This window comes from Choloepus didactylus, chromosome 2 (assembly GCF_015220235.1).
Source record: "Choloepus didactylus isolate mChoDid1 chromosome 2, mChoDid1.pri, whole genome shotgun sequence".
Classification (NCBI taxonomy): domain Eukaryota; kingdom Metazoa; phylum Chordata; class Mammalia; order Pilosa; family Megalonychidae; genus Choloepus; species Choloepus didactylus.
In genome coordinates, this window is record NC_051308.1 from 100548800 (window position 1) to 100575769 (window position 26970).

The following is a 26970-nucleotide window of genomic DNA, read 5'->3' on the forward strand; positions in this document are numbered from 1 at the left end:
AATCTTATAGACCATGGAAATGAAATATTACCAGCAATATTCAGTAATCTGGAAAAGAGCACATTAATACACAAAGAGAAGTTAGTAATTTTAGAGGCCATCATTGAAAAGTCAATTCTGGAGAAGAAAGAGTGAAAGAACAAAAGTTCTGTGAAATATCAATGCAATGGTACCTCTCTCAAGAGGCTTCTTGTGTATTTTCACATGAATAGATACAAGAGAAAATTCTCAGTTATTAGCTCTGTTTTATAGAGAAACTAACAAGCATGAGAGAACTTGCCCATAATCGCCCAGAAAATTCATGAGGGATAAACAGCATGGGCTGTTTAGCTTACTCTGTTTCCTAAACTGTGATCCTTCTGTGGACTTTGTCAAGAAGGAATGAGACAAGGATAAGTTTGGCATATCTTACCTTTCTGGGACTTCTATTTTGCTCAAGAGTAAATAACTTAAACATTCTTTCTCTGTAAAATATACCTGCCTCTATTTTGTTACACAGCTCTGTCACATTTCCAGCCTTCCCTACAGTGAGGTGGTATTGCATAACTGAGTCCTGGACAATGAAATGTGCAGGGAAGTAATTCCAGAACTTCCAGGCATGAACTCTAAAATCTTTGACAAGATCCTTGATGCTCACTTCCTCTTCTCTCAACCATTGGCTACATGCACATCGTTCAGCAGAATATTATAAGCCCCCTGAAGATCGTGGAGTCACTAAGGAGCCAACCTGCATTGACTGTAACATGAACAAGAAATAAACTAATACACTGGAATATTGGGATTGTTTGTTTAGCAGCTACTGTTACTTGTTACTTACCCTAATTAGTACACACAAGGATAAAAGTTACATACTAATTTTTAATATAAAACAGTAAATTTCAACTTGTGCTTGGGGCTTGCTGCTTTAAGAACTTCTGGCTACATGTTCAGATCTTCTGCTTTGCCCCACTTTTTAGATACCCCACTCCAATTCTTTTTCTTTTTTTCCCATTGAGAAAAAACTTTGTGAAGAGTTATATTGCTTGTTGTCTCCAATTTCATACTTCTCATTCCCTCTTTTTATTACAAATAACTTATTTTTAATAAAATACATCATTCTGTTAATAGGAGCTAAACCTTTTAGTTATTAGGTAGTGCAGATAGAGGGGAATATTTGATTCAATAAAATGCAAGTGTTAATGAAAAACAGATTTTAATCTAAACTTTTGTAGTGAAAAATCATGAATCTGGATTCACTGCACTTCTTAACACTAACATTTAAACAGCATCAACCTAGAGAAAACAAAAAACTCCCAAACTCAGGAAAAAACTTAATTTAAAAATTTGTCAAATTTTTACAGTTTAGGAAAAACACTTGGTTCCATGTAATTTAGTTCATTTAACTAAACTTTTCAATTTGTTTCTTGATTCTCTTATATACAAAATTATTATATGAGGAGACAAAATGTGAAAAGGTGTGCTTAAGGGGTGTTCATAGTAAAAATTATGATTTTATATAACTTCTTAGATTTCTTTCTTTTTCCTTTGCACCTTATTAGAGTATTACACTCAATGTCAATTTTTCTATGTCTCTTATATTTCTTTGTTATGTGCATCACATTTCTCTTTTATATATTAATTATGCAAGTAATACATGCTGATGGTAAAAATTTTTTACAGTCTGTAAGTAAGACAGACAGGTGTTTTGCTTTTACCCCTAATTACACTCTCTTCTCCAAAGGTTGTCACTTTTAACAATTTAATATGTGTTTTTCTCTAAAAAGTTATATGTGTTTTTGAACAAAGATCTGTAATGTGATTGGTAAATGATTGTTTTAGTCATTCATTTTATGTTCATGCCTGAGCATAATTTTCAGTTGCTCAAAAATACATTGATGTGCTAGAGTTTATTTGCCTGTGAAGAGATATGACTTTTCAAATATGTGGTCAGTTCCCCAACTTTTATGTCATTCTTCAAAAGCATCAACCTTCTCAAGACAATTAATTTTGCATTTTGTGCCAAACAACTTGTTAAATTCAGTGCCTGGAATATAAAATGGTGGGGCTGAATGTTTAGTTGGATCATAAGAAACAACAAATGTGAGGTAGTGGAACTCTTTGCTTGTTAGGGACAACATTATATCAACATAGCATCCTTGGATTAACAGTGACTAAGGGTCCTCTATCCCAAATCCTGTCAAATTTGCCAATATTTACTTTGGAAAGATTAAAAAAAAATGCTGCAACAGTACAATGAAATGTTCCCTGAAGAGCTCTTAAATATTTTGGCTCCAGGAATTTCAGCAATTGATTCTTCTGAGCAAAAGATACTGTTCTGTAAAAATTTCTTGAATTCCAAGTTCACTAACTGTTCTGGTTTGCTAATGCTGCTGTTATGCAAAATACCAGAAATGGATTGGCTTTTTAAAGGGGGTTCATTTGGTTACAAATTTACAAGTCCTGAGGCCATAAAAGTGTCCAAACTAAGGCATCAACATTAGGATACCTTCACTGAAGAACAGCCGATGGCATATGGAGCACCTCTGTCAGCTGGGAAGGCACGTGGCTGATGTCTGCTTGTCCCAGGTTGTGTTTCAGCTCCTCATTCAGCTCCTGTGTATCCTTAGCTTAGCACCTCCAAACGTCTTTCTGTCCTCAACTCCAAGCATCTGTAAGCATCTTTAAGCATCAGCAACATGTCTGTTGGCTTCCAAGTGTCTAACGTCTGTGTGTCCGGCTTAGCATATCCCAGGGCATTTTCATCTCTCTGCTCTCTGTGAGAGCTCCCTTTGAAGGACTCCAGTAAACTAATCAAGACCTACCGTGAATGGGTGGGGTTAAAACTCCATGGGAACATTCAATCAAAAAAGGTCATATCCTAATCAAAAATAATTATAACTCTGTCCCCCAAGATTGCATTAAATAAAAAGGCTTTTTGGGGGACATAATATATCCAAACTGGCACACTATCTCCACACCAACTACACTGTGTCCTAGGTCTACAAACCATATCATCTCAACTGCTTTTCCACAAAGGGGAAAAAATATCCTGAGTCCATTCTTGCCATTAAGAAAAGTACCCAAATTCTTCTTTAATAGCTGATGTCTTTGTTCTTGTTGAAATGCCATGTTGCAGCTCACCCACTTTTCCTGCCATTCTTCCAGAGTTAGTACTTGGTTTTTCTGTATCTCGTTATCAGGGTACTCTTTAATTTCGAGTAAAGTTCTTGTATCATTCATAGTTTTGTAGACACCTCTGCGTCACAGATATCTCCAATGCCTCTTCAGCTGCCTGCTGCCTGCCACTATCATCTCATTCTCTTTTGCACTAGTAGTCCACATGATTTTCTTTCTTGTTTTTTCAGGTCTTTATTCAAATGCCACTTTCTCTGTGATGGTTTCCTTGGCTCCTCTATGAAAAATTACAATCTCTCCCAACATTTCCTAGCCACATTCCTTGCTTAATTTTCTAAGTGCTAATCAGTAACTATTATACAATATATTTCACTTATTTATCTTGTTTAACTTCTTTCTTCTCTACTAGTATATAAGCTCATTGAGGGAAAGGATTTCTGTCTGTGTTTTTCACTGCTTTGTCTCTGGTTCCAAGAACAGTGCTAGACATATAATAGATGCTCAATAAATACTGGCTGAATGAATAAATGAAATACAGTGGTACAATGTGTGTATTTACACATTTCTGTTATATATTACTGGTATTTGGGGTCCTGATCTAACAAATCCCATGAGGGATTCCTTTTAATAAAATGATTATCCAAGAAGACCAACGTGAGTCATTCTTGTGAAGCACTGATTGCTTCCTGTGTCTCCAACACCCCACATCAAATTTCCCATCGACTCCACTTCAGTGTTCTGCAGTGCTCTCAGTGACATTAATGAGAATTTATAACATGCCATTATTTTCTATTAACTACCTAAAAATGGCAAACTGAATCTACACAACCTAAAACTGTTTTACTTATTATTTTTCTTTTACTGGTCATGATAGTAAAATTGACAGGGAACTACCATCACTCACCCAAAACTGGTAAACATCAAGCCCTGTTTCCATATTTGAGGGTGGCAAGACAGCTGAACATCTTGGATCCCTCACACAAGAATTGCTAATTTCTGTCCTCTATTCATATTTCACAGCCTCCTCTGTTCTTCATCTCTCCCTTCTCTTCTTTTCATCCTCTACTCTTCCCCTCCTCTCCCATTTCATCTGACCTTATTTTCTCTTTCCTCTTTGTCTGTTGACTGTTTCTTGGCAGTGGCACATTTGTTGACTTGCTCTTTTGGTGACATCTTCTTTTAATAAGGAAATCTGTCTTTTGGTGTCCCTTTGCCTAAGGGTGTGCTTACTTAAAGTGTAAAATGTCAGACTCTACCAAGGATGACAATAAGCCTGTGGGTGAAGAAAAATCAGCCACAGTATTATTAATCACTCAAGAGGTAGGCAGGAAACACCAACTCTCTCAAAGAAAGAAAGACTGCAATTAACTGGATTCTGCATAATCTTCATTTCTCTCTCCCCCTCCCCATCATGTTGTGCAAGGGCCCAAATCATCACCTCATCACTCTGCACCATTGCAAAGGTTAACAGACTCGAAAGTCAAGAGTAACAAAAACCACCTAGTAACAGCTGCTTGGTCCCATAACAGTTGGAATTTGAGTTTTACCTAGTGAGGATCACATTGGCTAAGAAAACATAGGAAAATCTCTTTACAGTGAATTGAGACTAGTTTCAGAGATGTGGATGAGGGGGAGAGGGAATAGGCAGGTGGCCACACTCCAACCCTTTCTCCCGCTTGACTGGCAGAGCTGGTATTCCCAACTGTTCCTATTTAATGTCCCTTAAACAACAGCAACCTGACCCCTGTGAAGCTGCTGAGAATCGTACCCTGCGGTTCAACAGGGATGAAAACTGGGCCTAATGATACCCCACATGGTCACGATCTTTCTGGACGGTTACACAAGCGTGAAGACGCAGAGAGGGGGCTCTTATCTTGGTTTGTGCTACAGCAGTTCACAAAGAGATCCCAGATTTCTTCTACAGTGAAATAGTCTGGCTGCCAACTTTTCAGTGCCTGGCATATACACACACCTGTACACGTCAGCATTCTTTCTGTGAACTACCCAAACAATTGACAATAGCCCACAGAATGCTAGTAACAGCTCTCCAAATTCCACCTCTCTGAAACTGGAAGTGAGGTGTCTTGGAAATGGAGTGTCTTTTGTTAGAACTTGATAGCTAGAAATACTTTTTTTCTAAGTTCTAGCCCAATTTTCTGATTATCTTGGCATGGCTCTGGAAAGATCCTTGTATCTTGAATTTCCTCAATGAGGAATTTTCTTTAAAGTAAAATGAAAAAAAAATAGTGCTTTATGTTACATTTTCCATGATCATTTTATACTATAAAGTGAACATTAAATTTTATATTTGTTAATACTATTTAGATTTATTTAAAAGAAGCAGTTAGCACAAGCGATATAGTTTAAGATCTGGGCTTTTTATTTCCAATCTGAAATCTTGTGGACCAGTTCAAAGCCGATGTGATAAATGTGAATGGAAGGATGATCAGAGCTACATGTAAGGGTTCAGCTGGACTTTCATCCATAAGAGGCAATCAAAAGTCCAAGTCTTGGAGGAGACTTTAGGGTGCATCTAGTTCTCTGCCTAGCTAACTGTACCTGAATATTTCCAGACATAGTGTTTAATGGTAAGGGTATGTCTATCTGCCAAGCACTATACTAAGCATTTTATATGCATTATTTCATTTAACCCTCATGGCAACTATATGACGTAAGGATTTGTATACCTTTTTTATAGACAAAGAAACTGAGCGTCAGAGGGGATAGATAACTTACAATAAACAGAAGAGCTGCTTTTTTATTCTAGGTTTGCTTGCAAGTCTAAGTTCAGTCTTACTTATAAAGCCCACCATATAGGAAGACTTTAATATCTTTTTTAAAGAAAATTATAAGCATTTGCTGCTTGAATGTGTAGATTTTTCTTTAGATCTTTGCATTGAATTCCCATACATGGCTTTGTTCTTTATTTCTAAAATGTCAAAGCTAAAATGTTTGACTTGAGTTTGAATTTTTTAAAATTATGAAAACATGCTCAGGGAATAAATTGATTATAAGAAGCTCTGAGATGTGACATGTTTCGCTAGCTTAAAATGCAATGAAATATTATCATATATCTGAGTTGATGAGATCTTACGTAGTTTTGAAATTTGTCCTAAAATTTGGTGCATAGAACAAAAACTAACCTTTTGAGCTTTGAAGTTTTGTGGTTACATTTGGAATTGGAATGAGCAACCAAATATTTTTAAATGTCAAAAATATGTACTGAGTATACTGTGATCCAGTGCACACAAGGCCCTATGAAAATGGGGCCAATGAGAAAGATAGCACCCTTGCCTTTATGGACCTCACAAATATTGAAAATCATAAATATTTTAAAAAATCTCTAAAAACCTACCAATGGGAATAATTCAGGAGTGTATTTCCCCCCTGATGAATGAGGTTCTAATGACATTTAACAAGGAAGGATGGCTGAAGCATGTGTTTGTCTGTTTTTAAGTTAAATTAATTGTTTTGGGAAACATGAGCAAGGCTAGACAATCAATGATTAGTCAACTGGTCATTTATATTTACATGAAAAATCTGTAATATGCATAAATCATCCATTTGTTTTCTTCCTTTACTGTTTTGCAAATGATTCAAAATGATATGAAGTATACCTAGTATAGATATCAAATTTGCAGTAATTCAGCTTAAGTTCAAATTCTTGAATCATGTGTAATTAACTGATACAAATGCCCTTCCCTGTAATTCCAAACATCTTCAGTTCCAGTGATCAGAGACTTGCTATCTGCCTTCTTTTAAGTGACTTAGTTTAATGGAAATTAAACTCTCAGAGCTTCTTCAATTCTGGAATCATGCTGAATAAAAAATTATTTGGGGAGTTTATAGAAAGATTAGTTTTAATATTTAGGAAAGAATAAATGCAATAGATGACCTGCTAAACAATTTCCAATTGCTCTATTAAAAGAAACACAAAGGCTACTATAGACCCTTGAAATAAACTAATAAGCTGCAGTTGTTCAAGCTTGAAATAAATGTCTATAAGATTCATATTCAAATTGATGTTTAGGTTAGTTCTTACTGCTGGGCAACCAGTTGACCTAAGTTTAATGTAAATCAGCTTTGTAGTGTCTCCTAATGGGAACTGTCAGTAAGTAGAATTTTATTTAGAGAATGTAGTGGTGCTTCTCTTCTCCCCAACCCCATTTGTAAAAGTACCTTTGCATATGTGTTCTCATCTGTAGAGCCAAATGAGGTGGTAAAATACGACAATTATCAGAATAAATCAGGCCAAAATAAAACCGTCATTAAAATTATCCAGGTAATTGGAGGCATGTTTGACATTTTGAGCTTGAACTAATTTCCTCATTCCTTTGCTTTCCTTTGTTTATAGACACCAGTGAGATCACATGAAATAAAATCTAGTAGTACTGATATGAATTTCTTGTCTTTGCCCTTATTATGGTATTTTAGTCTTTTCACTAGTTTGAAACTGCCAATTCTTTCCTCCTTTTCTGTTTCTACATCTAGGTCTGCAGCACAGATGCCCTTCAGCTATGAGAATCCGCAGATACCCAGTGTAGGAACATGGTCCTCCAGGGAATCTCAGCTTCCTATTCTGGTCTCTTTAAATCAGATACAAATACTGCAGGTTTACTGAATGTGTCAGGGGACAGTCTAGGTAACAGCGATGTAACACTCTCAAGGTACTGAGTCTCAGCTATCTGTTCAAGCCCTGAATTTAGTCACTAGTCACCAGTGCCACACTGGTGGCTCTTCCGTTTTCACACAGGCTATTCCCACCTATCTCTTTCTTTTCCAAGAATGCCAAACTGAGGTTTTATATTTTCTGCCTACAGATTTTATCATGTCCCCCAAATACATAACTATATAGTCAATTTCCTGTGTGTTTGGTTCATCTACCCATGTGTTCAAGTTTTCTGCCCATACGAAGTTTATTAAAACAATTCTTGTCTAGTTAAGGATCAAGAGAAATGATAAATGCCCCCAAAATTCACTTTGTCAGTAGTAGAACATATAGGGGATAAGAAAATAGACCCACTAGGGGCACATTAAATCAAATCAAAGCAGCAAATTATCATTTTTATCTATTAAACATTAAAATACCCTTTTCAAAAGATTATTTAATCCTGGTAAGTTATGATAAGACGGACACCCTTGTGCATTGTTATTTGCAAGGTACTTGGTAAAACTCTTTTGGAAATAAATTTGTCTGCATTAATGTTCATATACTTTGAAATGATAATTGCATTTGTACGTTTTTTTTTGGTAATTATATAATTCTCATAAAGCAAACATATGGATGAGTATGTTAAATAATCTATTATTTCATATTTATTAATACAAAGGAAGTAACACATGGACTACCAATAAGAAATTTTATACAACTTTGGAATACTTTGTTATTTACATAGATGTTAATAGAGATTAAGCAACATCATGGGAAAATGTTCATTAAGACTTACAAAATGAGTAAGACGCAGTCTCTTCCTTAGAGGGCTCAGAGTATAGCCAGGGAAGACAAACCATAATTATAATAAACATCATTACAAGCTGAAATAGAGGAGTACCAGAATTGTGTTTTAAGATATGAAAGCATTTCTTTTCTAGAAAGAATAAACATTCAAAGGAGCATAAAGAAATAATACAGAATGTTCTCAAGTAATAAAAATAACTTTCTTCTCTAGATTTTATTCAGAATGGTTGACCAATATTGAGCGGAATTTCCCACTATATGTTCAGAGCATTGCAGACATAAACATCCTGAGGACAAGGAATGCTGCAGTGTGGACATTCAAGATCTGCAAAGTCTAGGTTGCTGTGCTTTAGTAAATGTTGTTTCAAATTAAGATACAACTAATATTTATTTAATACATCCTGTGTGCCAAGTAAGTACCTCTATGTCATTTTATTGAATACAAAGTTGGGATTTACTGGAGAACATTATGGTAAAAACAATAAAATGGATCTCTCAACAAAATGATTTATTTATGAGCCATTTCGAATTTATTAGGAAGCATCAGTTCATGTTGTCTAGTGTTTTTAGTTCTAAAATATAGATGCATCACTATGGATCACTACCAACTATTTTGGAACATTTGCCTCTGCTGTAACTCTGTATCTCTTGCCTACTTCCCCTCAAATGTCAAATTAACCTTCTGAAATTTGTCATCACATAATGTTTCCAAATGAAAATAAAGACCTTTTATGTGTGTGTGTGCGTGCATATGTGTGTGGTATGTTTTCCTGGCTAACTCATGTCACGATCTGTTTAAGCCCCTCACTTTGTGCTCAAATGTCATCCTGCCAGAATTCATTACAATCTGTTTATTAATTAATTAAAATATATTTATACAGAACAGACTTTATGAGATGGAGTAAAAAATAACATTAGGAGAACTATCCTCCATATGGAGAGGCCTGTCTGTGATGGCAACCAGGGAGGCAACCCCAGCATTGCCTTCAACGCCACTGCTAGGGGTGAGAGGCTATGGGAGTTTAGTGATTGAAGGTAGAAGGTCAATGGTACTGCTTTAATTCTGGAGCTAGATATGGGTGAACTGTGTCTTTTCTAGACCCTTGTAAAATCATAAAGATGACATTTTTTGATATGCAGGAATACACACCCTCTCACCATACATACATATACGCACAAACTCACTCAAAAGATCTGATCCAAAATTCAACTAATGCATATTAACCTCTTACTGACATGAGCGTTTGGACTAGAAGCCCCCATCATCTTTTTCTTAAATTCAATAAGAGTATGACATCAAGAAAAGTAATTGTTTGACACCAGCTCATTTACCTCATCCCCCTTTGTCCTGGGTTCCTCATCTTTCTGGGATTGAATACATCCACCCAACCTCCAAGAGTTTCTTAAAGGGTAAATTACAGTAGCATATCAGAACATGTTCTGAAAAAGAAAATTAAGCAAGGCATAGAAATACAGTGTCATTACTAGATGGTACCTTCTTAGGGACACATTTTAGTGTGGCAGTGTCTAGCCTATTTGCATGGGGCTCAGACCCGAGGGCTTTGAATTGACCTATACCAACAGAGCCAGGCCTTGGGGACAAAAGTTAAAGAGGTGTCAATGATTGCTGGAGATGGGGACTTTGTCTTGAAAATATAGTAAGGTAAGGATGAGATAGTTTTCTGAAGAAGAAACATGGGCATGAATATGATATGGTATGAGTAATCTTTAGAAGGCAGATGTATAAAGTTAAAAAGAGAATGGCAAAAATCAAACTAAACCAAACCAACAACAACAAAACCAAAACAATTAATGATAAGAAATAAGAAATAAAAAGTCCCTGACATCTGTACTTGTTATCTTTGACCTCTAGCAATTGCAAAAATGAGACTAAAATATTGTAATACGTAAAAAGCTGTTAGGGGCATATATTTGCTGAATATTTGTTGAATGAAATATCTAAACAAGCATTGAGTGGGAAGTTAGTTCTGTCCAATACTCAAGTTGAAAATACTTACTCATTCTGGCTCTCACACCTAAATGGAAATCAATGTGAAAAATCAAATTTGATTTACTTAAATTCACTTTAAAACCTGCTTTTCAGGACCTAGAGTATGTGTGAAAAAGCTGTTTCCTGTTCAATGACACTAGTGATGATTTTGAGTTGTAATCATTGGCTGTCCAATTCCAGTATGTGGATTGTGTTTAATCTAAAATTAATCTTTAATTTTTTTTTTTAAGCAGTAGTTCATGACTGTATGATACATAGCTACCAGAACAGTGGTTACTGGTTTTACATGGCTGATTCCCCTTCCCTGAAACTGTACAGAACTTTAAAAATAAAGTAGTAAAATTAAGTTCGCCAATTTAAATATTGAAGGTCTGTTATACAGTTAGATTTCTATAGAAGGCAGATGTATACATTGAATTTGAGATTACTCAGGAGGTGATAACCCCATCTCTGTTCCCTTAGTGCCAAGTTCTTGAAATTTATGGGTTGCAAGAGCTCTTAAGGAGCATCTATCCTCTGTCTCATTTACAATGTGAGGAAACAGGCTCATGGCAGTGCCACTGGCCACCCCTGGCTGATGGGATAAGAACCTGGGTTCAGACTCCCAGCTGGGGTCTTCCCTCCAAAATGAACTGCTGCCTCTATACAAAGCGACCACACAAAGATGTCGAGAAAATGAAATGATTATTCCACAACTTCTCCAGGAATAAACCAAAGAGTACTCGGATTAAATCTCTGAATATTTTGTTGGGATTTTAAACTAGGTATTCTTTGATTTGGAAGCAAGAGTACAGACCTACTTAGCAAAAGGAATGCTTGCTGATTCAAATTACTTCTTGGTGTCCCCAAATGCAATGGAAATTTTAAGTTTAGAGGAATCCAGGTGTAAAAGAAAGACTAGTTTGAAGTTACTTATTTTAAGTGTAATATAAAGGATGACTTTTATTTAATGTTACTTTCTCTTATACATGTTCCCGAATGTGTCATTTTTGTAGTAGAGAGAGTACAGGCCAAATAATCCAGGCCAAGGCAGTTAAATGCCAACGTTAGAGGCTGTCTGTTCTAGACGGTGCTGCCACACAGTGTGTTTGATCCACATGGAGCTTTACATTAATAAGAAATAAAACTTTGTTATATTAAGCTATTCAGATTTAGGGACATATTTGAGGGCAGCTGGCATTAATTACCCATCTTTTAAAATCATCGTTGTTATAAGTGTGCCTCTTTTCTTTCCATTCCCTGGGCCTCACTTAGGGACGGACCCATTGTACTTGCATTTCTAGTGATCAGATAAAGAGTTTTCACTATTAAAGGAGAATTGCAGCTTTTTTTTTTTTTTGCATTGCATCATTAAGACAGTCTTTCTAAATTTTATATTCCTTCAAAGAGAGAGCATCTTGGTTCCTACTAAATGCATCTTTGTGTACTAAAATATTGTCTATTAATTTCTACTTAAAAGGTAGGGTGCTGGTTGTATTTTGGAAACCTCTCTCTCTTTTTGTAAGTTTGTGTCTGAAAAACTTAGCTGTATAAAGGTCAAGATTATATTATTTTTCTTATTTTGGGTCAGTTAAATATATTCCTTGATGATATCATCTCTTTCTTCATTATAATAATAAATATAACAATAACAATGATAATTTTTGCAGAGACTGCGAATCATCCTCCTTTCTTCTCTTTTCCCTTCTTTCTTCCACATAGAGTTTTAGCTGGGTATGTAGACATCCAGCAAAGACTGCATTTTCCAGCCTCCCTTGCAGCTAGGTGTGATTACTGTGATTTGTTGGAAGTGAAGGGTGCAACCTCCATTTCATCTTCTTAAAAGGAAATTACTTTCCATTTCCTCTCTCTTTTCCATTTTTCTTTCATGTGATGCTAATGGGCCAATATTAACCAAGCAGATGAGGAAAATATTCTAAAGCAGTGCTTCTCAAACACTAGTTTGCTTACTAATCACTAGTGACCTTTTTAAAATATAGATTTTAATTCAGAAGATCTGGGTGGGGCCTGAGCTTTAGCATTCTTAACAAGGTCCAAGTTAATGCTGATGTTGCTGGTCTAGGACTACGCTTTAAATAACCAGATCTTAGAAGATGAGAGAAACACAAAGTAGAAACATTTAGGGCTGCTGAATGACCTCCAGGAACAGCTCTGCCTCATTTACCCTGGACCACTCCTCTCAGCATTACCGAGAGATCAATGAACTTTTATCATATCCACATTGTTTTGGATTTATTTATTAGCCTATACTCCAACAATTACAAAAATAATTAATAATTAATAATTATCATTTACTGAATGCTTACCTAGTGGCAGACACTTACAGTCATTATCTATCTATTATTCATAACATCCCAAATAAGCGGAAACTTTTATTGTATCCATTTTATGGACAGGGAAACTGAGGCAAGAAGTGGTCAGTATTTGTATGTGGCAGACCTGGTATTAAAACTTGGATATCTCTATCCTCATTTGTAACATTTATTACCAAATGGACTGCAGTTTGACCAGTACATTTAAACTTGAGGCACCTAAGTTTGGACCTCATATGCCTTTACCAGAACTTTTTCCTCTTGGGTTAGTGTTGACCACTCTGTTTCAAACAACAAGACACACAGTGTCATTCTTTGCTATTCAAGAGACAGAGGACCCAAAAGTACCATTCTTTCTGTCCATCTTTCACCTTAACCAAGATTAGAAGAAGAAATAGACTGAGGCCATAGAAGAAGGAGTAATGTGCATACCACAACTCTTTTACTGCTTCATTTTATTAGATCCTCCTCATCTACTGATCAGCTCTTTTCGTCCCTGGTGAGATATGAGAGAGAATGAAAAAAAAAGAAAGAGGGATGCTAATGGATTACAAGCCTGGAGAATTTCAAGTCTAGCAGAGAAGAGAAAATCAACACATGTGCTTAATGCTCCTCTGGCCTTCGGGTTCCATTGCCAATCACAACTGTTAGAGATTCTAATAGCTTAGAGAAGGCAAAATGCAAAGCACTCAGGATACCTCCTACATCTGTCTCATCCTGGGGGTGCCCAACTGTATAGAAGCAAAGTCAAATAACACACCACATTTGTGGAGCAGTGTGCATGTGGAGGGGAGAGTAATAGATGGATTAAGACATTCTCCAAACACCACTCTGGATTAAAAGTCAAACCTCGAAAGAAGCATTTTGCCATTTCCAACTCCAAAAGGATAGAATCCACCTCTAGTTTAGCAGTTTAGGGCTATTATTTTTGTGACAGAATAACAATGACATTTCTACTTAAAACTCCATATGACCTTTCTAGGGGAGCTGTTTGTGCTTCACTTGTTCTGTCGTTTTCCTCTTTTCCCTTGGAGGTCACCTTGCTTTTGCAACAAGAGAGTAACAGAGGGAGCAAGAAAGGGGTGGGAAGACTGAAAAGTGGAAGAGATAAGAGAAAAAGAGGTTGTGCAAAACCTAATAAGATAAAAAGAAGAGATGAAAGAGGTTAAAAGAAGAGGAATTTTCCTGTATAATAATTGTAAATTCTAGGATTCCAAGCTAAAATTATCAGGCTTCCTCGAATCAACATATTCAAATTAATCCATTAATGGACAGTAATTAAGCTATACATTAGTCTTCCCGGGTAATAGTTGCCTTTTAATACTCAAAAGAATTTTAGATATCCTCATTGGAATTTTAGATATTCAGGCAGGATTATAGAGAAATATTTTTGAACATGGAGGTCTTTTCCAGAGATTTGGTTTTATAAAACATATCGTAACTGAATCTGAATGTTTTCTTGGGGTTGGGGGTGGAGGGCTAGGGTGGAGTGAGGGGGAAAGGGAGAGAAAGAGGAGACTGAAAAAGTTAAGCTATTCAATTTCTTGTGATATTGGTGTCACTATTTGCAATAGTTTGATCAGAAGTATCTGCTTTCTTCTATTTACACAGGTAAAATTCATTAAATAACATAAATAAATGTAAAAGTACTTCAGAAGAACAAACTTAACTAGAGTAAGGAAAGGTCCTCTAATTTTCCAAAGAATTCTGATTGTCCAGTATGTGATGTAGATATAAGGAATGAGGTTAATTAGACAGACAATGAAGTTCGTAATCAATGCTGTAATTGATAAAGATTTTAACTGAAGCACTATACTCTTACCAGAGAAAGGGGTGCTTATTATCCCTTAGTAAGTCCGACTGCCAACCAGCTGACCTATAACTTGTGAGCAATAATAAATATTTATTGTAAGGCACTGAATTTTGTAACTGAAACACTTCTTTATAAATGACAAAATCTGAGTCAGAGGCCCCTTGAATTGGTAACTCAAAAATTAATATGTTCAGGCAGAATTACAATGTGGAATCAAGCGGTTATGAGTATATCTTCACTTTGAAGTAGATACCTAGAAGTGATTGAGAGGGACGGGTAAGTGCTCAAACTCTTCTCTTCCTCTCTCTCTTCCTTTGTAACATTTATTGAGCATCTATAATAGGAAATGACAATAGAAATGTATAAGTCATTGTCTTTACCCCTAAAGTGCTCACAGTGATTTCACATGTGCGAGTGTGTGTGTGGCAGATAAGTATGTGAACAATTAAAGGACAAGTGTAAGACTATAACTGAGGTATGGGAACACAGAAGGAGGAGGATTGGATTTCCCAGAAGATATCTCATTTGAGCTAAGTTTTGAAGGAATGGGCTGAAACCTTGACACAAAATATGATGATCCATAGATCAGCAGCCTTAGCCTCAAAATGATCATGATGACTTCTGCTGATGCTTGGGTCCTAAGCAAGCTTGCAAGCCAGAAAACTATCCAGACACATGCGAATAGATGAGATTGCAAAGCTCCCAATTGTGAACAGGATAAAGGGGAAAGACCATATTTGGAAATTACTTGTCAAGGTTGTAACTGACAAAGGCTTAATGAAAACTCTTTGGGAAGTTCTATATGGGAGATTAATGTGGGGAAGAACTTAATTAATGTATACCACTTCCCTATGGGTTTAGGCCAGTTCCACATTTTGTCTGCTCTGTAACTGCTTGGAGAGAGAATTTAAACCCCAGAAACTGTCATTGATGGATATTACAGGTCCCATGGCATTTTCACTGTATCCATTGCAATGTTTGGGCCAAGTTCCAATCAGAAAACTTCTTTCTATTGACTGTAAATTTCACACCTCTAACATGAAGACTTCTCGTAACACACACTCTCTAAATTGGCTTCAGGTCCTGCCTGAGACCAAATACGACACATATCCTCAAATGGGCTTCAAATTGAGCCACAGCCTTGGCCAAACATATTTTAATGACAGCACATAACATTCAAGTCATCAAAAGAGTATTTCCTCCTTCATATGATACATGTGTTGCTGGCATAAAATTATATGACTCGCATCCTCTTTCAGCTTTGGGAGGGCGGAGAGATCTTTTTCACTTTCAGTCTGAAATTACTCTGTGGTATAAATTATTACTCACAGTTCAACACTTGCTATGTTCAGCCAGAGGTGACTGCCTTCTCAAAGGCTCTGTGATTTATGGGTGGAGGCAGAAGGGCGAAAGTACCTCTGAGCAAACATGCACTTGGGCAGTGTTCTCTCTGTCAGATGCAACAGAGAGTTGAGGAGAAGGTCCCTACCAAATCACATAAGTAAACCCTTTGGCTCCATTGATGTAGAATAATCCCAGGGAGGGGGTGCATTGTTTGGATTAATGAATCAATGGGAAATTCTGCTCTGCTCAGCTGGTTCTTAATTTTGCTTTTCTGGTACTCAAGACTGGAACTAATCAGAATCTAGAATGATCTAGGAGGCAGATGACAGATTCTAGTGCTGGATCTGCTACTTGCTAATGTTGAGAAGGAACAATTAATATCTCTAAGCCTCCATTGTCTCAATCATAAAATGGAGGCATGGTATTTTTGCTTCATTTATAAGGTTATTGTTTACTGAAGTGAGATAACTCTGGGAAATATGTTGTGAAATGTACAAATGTAAGATGCATTTGTTACATGTAAAATACTATTATAAAATATGGTGGGTTCATCCTAGGTCCCACCATTTTCAAGGATTATAGCTTTTTCATCATGGCCCACCCAGAGCAGTTTAAACATAATCCTGTTGGAGCCATTTACCATATTGCAGACTCCATCTCTACCCTACTTGGGGTTGAAGTTCTCTGTATTCTTTTTTCCTTTTTTTAACATTTTATTTTGAAAATAATTTCAAATTCACAGGACATTTGCAAAAATAATACATACCCCATACAGAAGAACTTTAACATAGCCATACTGTGGTGGATTGAATTTTGTGTTCCAGTTTAGACATGGTCTTGGTCTCGATCCACATTCTGGTAGGTGTGGACCTGCTGTGAATAAGATCTCTCAGATGTTACTTCAGTTAAGGTGAGGCCCCAGTGAATTGGGTTGGGCTTTAATCTGGATTACTAGAGTCCGTTTAGGCAAAGTGAAATTCAGACAGAGAGAGAAGCTAGGAGAGGCTGCCGTGCATTGCTATGTGACAGAAAAGCCAAGGACCAAGGATCACTGGTGGCCACCTTCAAAATGCTGCAGTTTTAAGGTAGAAAGCATCACCTTGCTGATGCCTCAGTTTTGGACTTCTAGCCTCAAAACTGTAAGCCAATAATTTCCCATTGTTTTAACCAACCCATTGCATGATATTTGTTTTTGCAGTCAGGAAACTAAAACACCCCACCCCATCCTACCCCCCAGATACCTAGATCCACAGTTGTAACCTTTTATCAAACTTGCTTTATCATTCTATCATCTCTCTCTCTATATCATTTTCTGAATATTTGAGAGCAGATTGGACACCTCATACTCCTTAAACACATAATACTTCCATGTACAGATAATGATGTTCACTTACGTTATCACCTGAAGTGATTCAAGTTCAAGAAAATTAATGCTGATATAAAGCTCACATTCTATATGCCAATTTTTTCTTCTGTTCCAATAATGTCCTTTTGAGCCTTTTCTCCTCCATTCTTAGATTGCATCCAGTATCAAGTATTGCATTTAATTGTCATTATCTCTTTAGTTTCTTTTTTTTTAAATTGTGGAAACATATATACAACATAAAGCTTCTCATCCCAACCCCCCCCAAGCATACCATTCAGTGGGATTAGTCATATTCACAGGGTTGCATTACCTTTACCAACATCCCTTAACTACAACTTTCCCTTCATCCCAAACATAACCTTACACTCATTTTTCATTAACTCTCCATTGCTTCTGTCCCCTAGCCCTGGTAACCTATATTCTTCTTCTCTATAAGTTTGCATATTCTCTGATACTTTCTTGGTGGTTGCCATGGGGCTTAAATTTAACATCCTAAATGTATAACAATCTTGTTTGCTTCAAAACCAACTTAACAGCTTCAATGGCATACGCAAACAATGTTCCTGTAACCCATTGTCCCCCCACCTTTATGCAGTTCTTGCCAGAGAACACATATTTATACATTATGAGTCCAAAATCACTGATTTATCATTACATTTATACATTTGCCTTTTAGATCCTGTAGGAAGTAAAAAGTGGAGTTACAAATAAAAATATAATAATGCTGGTATTCATATTCAGCCATGTCACGTTTACAGGAGATCTTTATTTCTTCATGTGGCTTTAGTCAATTGTATAGTGTCCTTTCCTCTGAACTTGCAACTTTCAACCCCCTCAGCTTTTTTTTTTTAATTTTCATTTTATTGAGATATATTCACATACCATGCAGTCATACAAAACAAATCATACATTCGATTGTTCACAGTAGCTGTACATTCATCACCTAAATCAATCCCTTCATTAGCACACACACAAAAATAACAAGAATAATAATTAAAGTGAAAAAGAGCAATTGAAGTAAAAAAGACTACTGGGTACCTTTGTTTGTTTGTTTGTTTGTTTGTTTGTTTCCTTCCCCTATTTTTCTACTCATCCATCCATAAACTAGACAAAGGGGAGTGTGGTCCTTATGGCTTTCCCAATCCCATTGTCACCCCTCATAAGCTCCATTTTTATACAATTGTCTTCGAGATTCATGGGTTCTGGGTTGTAGTTTGATAGTTTCAGGTATCTACCACCAGCTACCCCAATTCTTTAGAACCTAAAAAGGGTTGTCTAAATTGTGCATAAGAGTGCCCACCAGAGTGACCTCTCAGCTCCTTTTGGAATCTCTCTGCCACTGAAGCTTATTTCATTTCCTTTCACTTCCCCCTTTTGGTCAAGAAGATGTTCTCCATCCCATGATACTGGGTCTACATTCCTCCCCGGGAGTCATATTCCACGTTGCCAGGGAGATTCACTCCCCTGGGTGTCTGATCCCATGTAAGGGGGAGGGCAGTGATTTCACCTTTCAAGTTGGCTTAGCCAGAGAGAGAGGGCCACATCTGAGCAACAAAGAGGCATTCAGGAGGAGTCTCTTAGGCACAATTATAGGGAGGCCTAGCCTCTCCTTTGCAAAAACAGTCTTCCCAAGGGTAAATCCTGTGGTAGAGGGCTCAACCCATCAAACCACCAGTCCCCTATGTCTGTGGTCATGTTAGCAACCATCGAGGTGGGGTAGGCCAATACCCCTGCATTCTCCACAGGCTCCTCAAGGGGGCTCTACATATTTTTTTCCTTGTTTTTTTTTTTTTTTTGTAACTTTTTTTTTTTAAATCAACTGTATGAAAAATAAAAAAAATAAAAAAATAATTAAAAAAACATACAATAAAAGAACATTTCAAAGGGACTGTAACAAGGGAGTAAGAAAAAGACAACTAACCTAAGATAACTGCTTTACTTCCAAAATGTTCCTACTCTACCACAAGAGAGTAACCTAATATAGCAACATTTCTGTCAACTTGTTCCTACTATATCCATCAGAAATTAACAGACCATAGTCATTCCTGGGCATTCCCAGAACGTTAAATAGCTTATCTGTTCTTCTTGGATCATTGTTCCCCCTTCCTTAATTGCTCTCTATTGCTAGTTCCCCTGCATTCTACATTATAAACCATTTGTTTTACATTTTTCAAAGTTCACATTAGTGGTAGCATATAATATTTCTCTTTTTGTGCCTGGCTTATTTCGCTCAGCATTATGTCTTCAAGGTTCACCCATGTTGTCATATGTTTCATGAGATCGTTCCTTCTTACTGCTGTGTAGTATTCCATCATGTGTATATACCACATTTTATTTATCCACTCATCTGTTGAAGGACATTTGGGTTGTTTCCATCTCTTGGCAATTGTGAATAATGCTGCTATGAACACTGGCATGCAGATATCTGTTCGTGTCACTGCTTTCCGATCTTCCGGGCATATACCGAGAAGTGCAATTGGTGGATCGAATGGTAACTCTATATCTAGTTTTCTAAGGAACTGCCAGACTGACTTCCAGAGTGGCTGAACCATTATACAGTCCCACCAACAATGAATAAGAGTTCCAATTTCTCCACATCCCCTGCAGCATTTGTAGTTTCCTGTTTGTTTAATGGCAGCCATTCTAATCGGTGTGAGATGGTATCTCATTGTGGCCTTAATTTGCATCTCTCTAATAGCTAGTGAAGCTGAACATTTTTTCATGTGTTTCTTGGCCATTTGTATTTCCTCTTCAGAGAACTGTCTTTTCATATCTTTTGTCCATTTTATAATTGGGCTGTCTGTACTATTGTCATTGAGTTGTAGGATTTCTTTATATATGCAAGATATCAGTCTTTTGTCAGATACATGGTTTCCAAAAATTTTTTCCCATTGAGTTGGCTGCCTCTTTATCTTTTTGAGAAATTCCTTTGAGGTACAGAAACTTCTAAGCTTGAGGAGTTCCCATTTATCTATTTTTTCTTTTGTTGCTTGTGCTTTGGGTGTAAAGTCTAGGAAGTGGCCGCCTAATACAAGGTCTTGAAGATGTTTTCCTACATTATCTTCTAGGAGTATTATGGTACTTTTTTTATATTGAGATCTTTGGTCCATTTTGAGTTAATTTTTGTGTAGGGTGTGAGGTAGGGGTCCTCTTTCATTCTCTTGGATATGGATAGCCAACTCTCCCAGCCCCATTTGTTGAAAAGACCATTATGACCCAATTCAGTGACTTTGGGGGCCTTATCAAAGATCAGTCAGCCATAGATCTGGGGGTCTATCTCCTAATTCTCAGTTCGATTCCATTGATCAATATGTCTATCTTTGTGCCAGTACCATGCTGTTTTGACAACTGTGGCTTTATAATAAGCTTCAAAATCAGGGAGTGTAAGTCCTCCCACTTCATTTTTCTTTTTTAGAGTGTCTTTAGCAATTCGAGGCATCCTCCCTTTCCAAATAAATTTGATAACTAGCTTTTCCAAGTCTGCAAAGTAGGTTATTGGAATTTTGATTGGGATTGCATTGAATCTGTAGATGAATTTGGATAGAATTGACATCTTAATGACATTTAGCCTTCCTATCCATGAACATGGAATATTTTTCCATCTTTTAAGGTCCCCTTCTATTTCTTTTAGTTGAGTTATGTAGTTTTCTTTGTATAGGTCTTTTACATCTTTGGTTAAGTTACTCCTAGGTACTTGATTTTTTTAATTGCTATTGAAAATTGTATCTTTTTCTTGAGTGTCTCTTCAGTTTGTTCATTTCTAACATATAGAAACACTGCTGACTTATGTGCATTAATCTTGTATCCTGCTACTTTGCTAAATTTCTTTGTTAGCTCTAGTAGCTGTATCGTCGATTTCTCAGGGTTTTCTAGATATAAGATCATATCATCTGCAAACAATGACAGTTTTACTTCTTCTTTTCCAATTTGGATGCCTTTTATTTCTTTGTCTTGCCGGATTACCCTGGCTAGCACTTCCAGCACAATGTTGAATAACAGTGGTGATAGCGGGCATCCTTGTCTTGTTCCTGATCTTAGAGGGAAGGCTTTCAGTCTCTCACGATTGAGTACTATGCTGACTGTGGGTTTTTCATATATGCTCTTTATCATATTGAGGAAGTTTCCTTCAATTTCTACCTTTTGAAGTGTTTTTATCAAAAAGGGATGTTGGATTTTGTCAAATGCTTTTTCAGCATCTATTGAGATGATCATTTGATTTTTCCCTTTCGAATTGTTAATGTGTTGTAATACATTGATTGATTTTCTTATATATAACCATCATTGCATGCCTGGAATAAACCCCACTTGGTCATGGTGTATGATTTTTTAAATGTGTCTTTGGATTCGATTTGCAAGTATTTTGTTGAGGATTTCTGCATCCATATTCATTAGGGAGATTGGCCGGTAGTTTTCCTTTTTTGTAGCATCTTTACCTGGTTCTGGTATTAGATTGATGTTAGCTTCATAAAATGAGGTAGGTAGTGTTCCATTTTCTTCAATGTTTTGAAAGAGCTTAAGTAAGACTGGTGTCAGTTCTTTCTGGAAAGTTTGGTAGAATTCCCCTGTGAAGCCATCTGGCCCTGGGCATTTATTTGTGGGAAGATTTTTGATGACTGATTGGATCTCTTTGCTTGTGATGGGTTGGTTGAGATCTTCTATTTCTTCTCTGGTCAGTCTAGGTTGTTCATATGTTTCCAGGAAATTGTCCATTTCCTCTACATTATCCAGTTTGTTGCCATACAGTTGTTCATAGTATCCTCTTATAATTTTTTAAATTTCTTCGGGATCTGCAGTTATGTCACCTTTTTCATTCATTATTTTGTTTATATGGGTCTTCTCTCTTTTTGATTTTGTCAGTCTAGCTAGGGGCTTGTCAATCTTGTTGATCTTCTCAAAGAACCAACTTTTGGTGATATTTATCCTCTCTATTGTTTTTTTGTTCTCTATGTCATTTATTTCTGCTTTAATCCTTGTTATTTCTTTTCTTCTACTTGGTTTAGGATTGGTTTGCTGTTCATTTTCTAGCCTCTTCACTTGATTCATTAGTTCTTTGATTTTGGCTCTTTCTTCCTTTTTAATATATGCGTTTAGTGCTATGAATTTCCCCCTCAGTACTGCTTTTGCTGCATCCCATAGGTTTTGGTATGTTGTGTTCTCATTTTCATTCGTCTCTATATATTTAGCAATTTCTCTTGCTATTTCTTCTTTAACCCACTGATTGTTTAGGAGTGTGTTGTTTAACCTCCAGGTATTTGTGAATTTTCTAAGTCTCTGATGGTTATTGACTTCTAATTGTATTCCATTGTGGTCAGAGAATGTACTTTGAATAATTTCAATCTTTTTAAATTTATTGAGGCTTGTTTTATGTCCCAGCATATGATCTATTCTGGAGAAAGTCCCGTGAGCACTAGAGAAGTATGTGTATCCTGGTGATTTGGGGTGTAATGTTCTATATATGTCTGTTAAATCAAATTCATTTATCAGATTGTTTAGGTTTTCAGTTTCCTTATTGGTCTTCTGTATGGTTGATCTATCTATGGGAGAGAGTGATGTGTTGAAGTCTCCCACAATTATTGTGGAAACATCAATTGCTTCCTTTAGTTTTGCCAGAGTTTCTCTCATGTATTTTGTGGCACCTTGATTGGGTGCATAAACATTTTTGATCGTTATTTCTTCTTGTTGAATTGCCCCTTTTATTAGTATGTAGTGTCCTTCTTTGTCTCTCAAAACATCCCTGCATTTAAAGTCTATTTTATCTGAGATTAATATTGCTACACCTGCTTTCTTTTGGCTGTAGCTTGCATGAAATATTTTTTCCATCCTTTCACTTTCAATTTCTTTGTGTCCCTGTGTCTAAGATGAGTCACTTGTATGCAACATATTGATGGTTCATTTTTCTAAATCCATTCTGTGAATCTATATCTTTTATATGGGGAGTTTAATCCATTTACATTCAATGTTATAACTGTGGAGGCATTTCTTGAATCAGCCATCTTATCCTTTGGTTTATGTTTGTCATATATATTTTTCCCCTCTCTCTATTAATATCCTTTAATGTACCCATCCCGAATCTCTTTAGTACTGAACCTTTCTCCAAGTCTCTCTCTCCTTTCTTTGTTTCTCTGTCTGTAGCGCTCCCTTTAGTATCTCCAGTAGGGTAGGCCTCTTGTTAGCAAATTCTCTCAGCATTTGTTTGTCTGTAAAAAATTTAAGCTCTCCCTCAAATTTGAAGGAGAGCTTTGCTGGATAAAGTATTCTTGGTTGGAAATTTTTCTCACTCAGAATTTTAAATATATTGTGCCACTGCCTTCTCGCCTCCATGGTGGCTGCTGAGTAGTCACTACATAGTCTTATGCTGTTTCCTTTGTATGTGGTGAATTGCTTTTATCTTGATGCTTTCAGAACTTGCTCCTTCTCTTCCGTGTTTGACAGTGTGATCAGAATATGTCTCGGAGTGGGTTTATTTGGATTTATTCTATTTGGAGTTCACTGGGCATTTATGATTTGTGTATTTATTGTGTTTAGAAGATTTGGGAAGTTTTCCCCAACAGTTTCTTTGAATACTCTTCCTAGACCTCTACCCTTTTCTTCCTCTTCTGGAACACCAATGAGTCTTATATTCGGATGTTTTATATTATCTATCATATCCCTGAGGTCTGTTTTAATTTTTTCGATTTTTTTCCCCATTCTTTCTTTTGTGCTTTCATTTTCCATTCTGTCATCTTCCAGGTCACTGATTCATTGTTCAACTTCCTCTAGTCTTGTACTAAGAGTATCCAGAATCTTTTTAATTTTGTCAACAGTTTCTTTAATTTCCATAAGATCATCTATTTTTTTTATTTAGTTTTGCAATGTCTTCTTTATGCTCTCTTAGGGTCTTCTTGATTTCCTTTGTATCCCATACTATGGTCTCATTGTTCATCTTTAGTTCTTTGAGTAGTTGCTCTAGGTGCTGTGTCTCTTCTGATATTTTGATTTGGGTGCTTGGGCTTGGGTTATCCATATCGTCTGTTTTTTTCATATGCTTTATAATTTTCTGTTGTTTTTGGCCTCTTGGCATTTGCTTAACTTGATAGGGTTCTTTTAGGATTTGTAGACCAATTGAAGTCCTTATCTCTAATTTATCAGATCTACAGCTTCGTGGAGTACACTTTCTCTAACTAACCAGCAAGTGGCATCCATGAGCCACCTGTTCTCCACAAGCCAGTTCTCCCCTGCTTTGCCTTTGTGGTGAGTGGGGGAGTGAGTGTTGTAGGGTCCAACTGGTGTACCAAGCTTGCATGTGTAGTTGGTGTTGCCTGCCCTGTATATGGGGCGTGTGTCTGGGCGGTCAGGGAGGGGGGGTGGCTTTAACAATCAAATCTCCCTGGTGTTCCTGGAGTTTTAAAGCTGCTGCAATAGTCTAATCCTTCAGTTCAGTCCTGCCACAGTTTGTCTCTGCCACTGACCCACAAGTCCTTGGTATTGGTGTATGGCTCCTGAGACTTGTGAGTGGGTCCCTCTTCCAGGCTGTGCACCCCCTGGTCCTCTGTTGAGGGTTGACTGTGCTATGTCACAGGTGAGTACCGTCCCCCCAGGGCAGTTCTGGGCTGCTGGGCTGTGTAGGGAGGCTCCCAGTCTGCTGAAATGATGGCTGAATGGGGCTTTGTTAATTCACACTGCTCTACCTTCCCAACTCTGGGACAATCAGCTGAGGTTGCAGGGAAGGCTAATGTCCATGCCCAGTTTTGTGGTGTGTGCCTGTTATTTGAAGCACTTCCATCACACTGGGTTGTCTGGGGCAGTTCTGGGCTATGGGGCTGGCGATGGGCAGGAGTGTTTCCTGTCCACCAGGATGATGGCTGTGAGCGGACACCCCCCTTTTCTTGGGAAGTTGTGGTGTTTAGTGAATTTTCTCAGCCACTGGATTATTTCCTTTTGTCTCAAAGCTCTCTTAGTTCTGCTCTTGTCTTGACCTGCCCAAATTGCAAGTCTTTGAGGCTTTCTGTATTGGGCTTCTTAGAGTAATTGTTTTAGAAAAACCAAAAAAGATTAAAAAAAAAAAAAGCGCCCTCCTCACAGATCTAATGGGTTATTGAAATGCTAAGAGACAAAGCAATTAGGGCCATTAAGGAAAGGTCCACAGGGCAGAGAGATCAGTTTTTCTTCGGGATTTGCATATGAGCCTCAAGGCCTGAGTTCTGCCCTTCCCCTTTCTATGTTCACCAGAACTCCAAAAACTTCTCCACTTTTATTTTGGAGTTTTTCTTGCTGTTTTTTTTGCTATGCCTGTCTCCTCTCTGCTGGGCTGGCTGCTCTCAGATTCTCTGGTGTCTGGTCTCAGTCTATCTATGGTTGGAGTTTGGATCAGTAGAATGAGTTTCCGATAAGAGCTGCCACTGCAGTTCTCCCTTCTCCTTCCCAGCGCTGACGGCCCCTCCTCCCACGGGACTGAGCCTGGCAGGGAGGGGCGCGGGTCCCCTGGCCGCAAAAACTTACAGATTTCGCTGATCTCAGCAGTTCAACGTGTTCATGAGTGTTGTATGAAGTATGCCCAAAGTCAAATTGCTCTGTGGTGTCCAGTCCACACAGTTCCTGGCTTTCTACCTACTTTCCTGGAGGAGTAACTAAAACATACAGCTCACCAATCCGCCATCTTGCCCCGCCCCCTCAGCTTTTTTTCTCCTTTTCATAAGCCCTTCAGCTTTTGTTCATCTGAGAATGTCTTAATTCCTCCCTCATTCTGAAAGACATTTTTGCCAGATACAGAATTCTTAGATGGCATTTCTTTGCTTTTATCACTTAAAATATGTTTTCCCACTGGCTTCTTGCCTCCATGGTTTCTGATGAGAAATTGACACAATCTTATTGGGGCTCCCTTGTATGTGACATGTTATTTTTCTCTTGTGGCTTTCAGAATTCTCTGTCATTGGCATTTGATGGTTTGATTACAACATGGCAAGTTGAGTTCAACTTAGGTATATTATGTTTGGAGTTCATTGCTGGGTGTGTATATTCATGTCTTTCATTAAATTTGGGATGTTTTCAGTCATTGTTTCTTTGACTATTCTCTCTGTCCCTTTCTCTATTTCTTCATTTTCTGGACTCCCAAAATGTGTATATTGGTACTTTTGGTGGTGTCTCAAATGTTCCTCAGGCTCTTTTCACTTTTCTTTATATTTTCCTCTTTCTTTTCCTCAGACTGGATGACCTTATCAATTGTCTTATCTTTAATTTCACAGATTTTTCCTCCACCAGCTCCAATTAGCTCTTGTACTCCTCTAGGGAATTTTTAATTTCTGTTACTGTGGTCTTTAGTTCTGTTTGCTTCCCTTTCATAATTTCCATCGCTTTATTAATATTCTCCTTGTGTTCATTTATTCTTTTTTTCTGATTTCCTTTAGTTCTTTGTCCACATTTTCCTTTAGCTCTTAGAGATAATTTTGTACCATTTTTCAAAAAAGTTTTTGCTTGGAATGTCCCAGATCTAATCATCCTCATTGATAGTTTCTAATTATTTTTAATCTCCTTTGCCTGGGCCAAAACTTCCTGTTTCTTTGCCTGTTTTATAAT

General features: G+C 37.2%; 1 pseudogene; it reads right to left on the reverse strand.

Annotated features, from left to right (window-relative positions):
* Positions 1-1886: 1886 nt before the first annotated feature.
* LOC119516747 lies at positions 1887-3219 on the reverse strand (annotated as a pseudogene).
* Positions 3220-26970: the final 23751 nt, after the last annotated feature.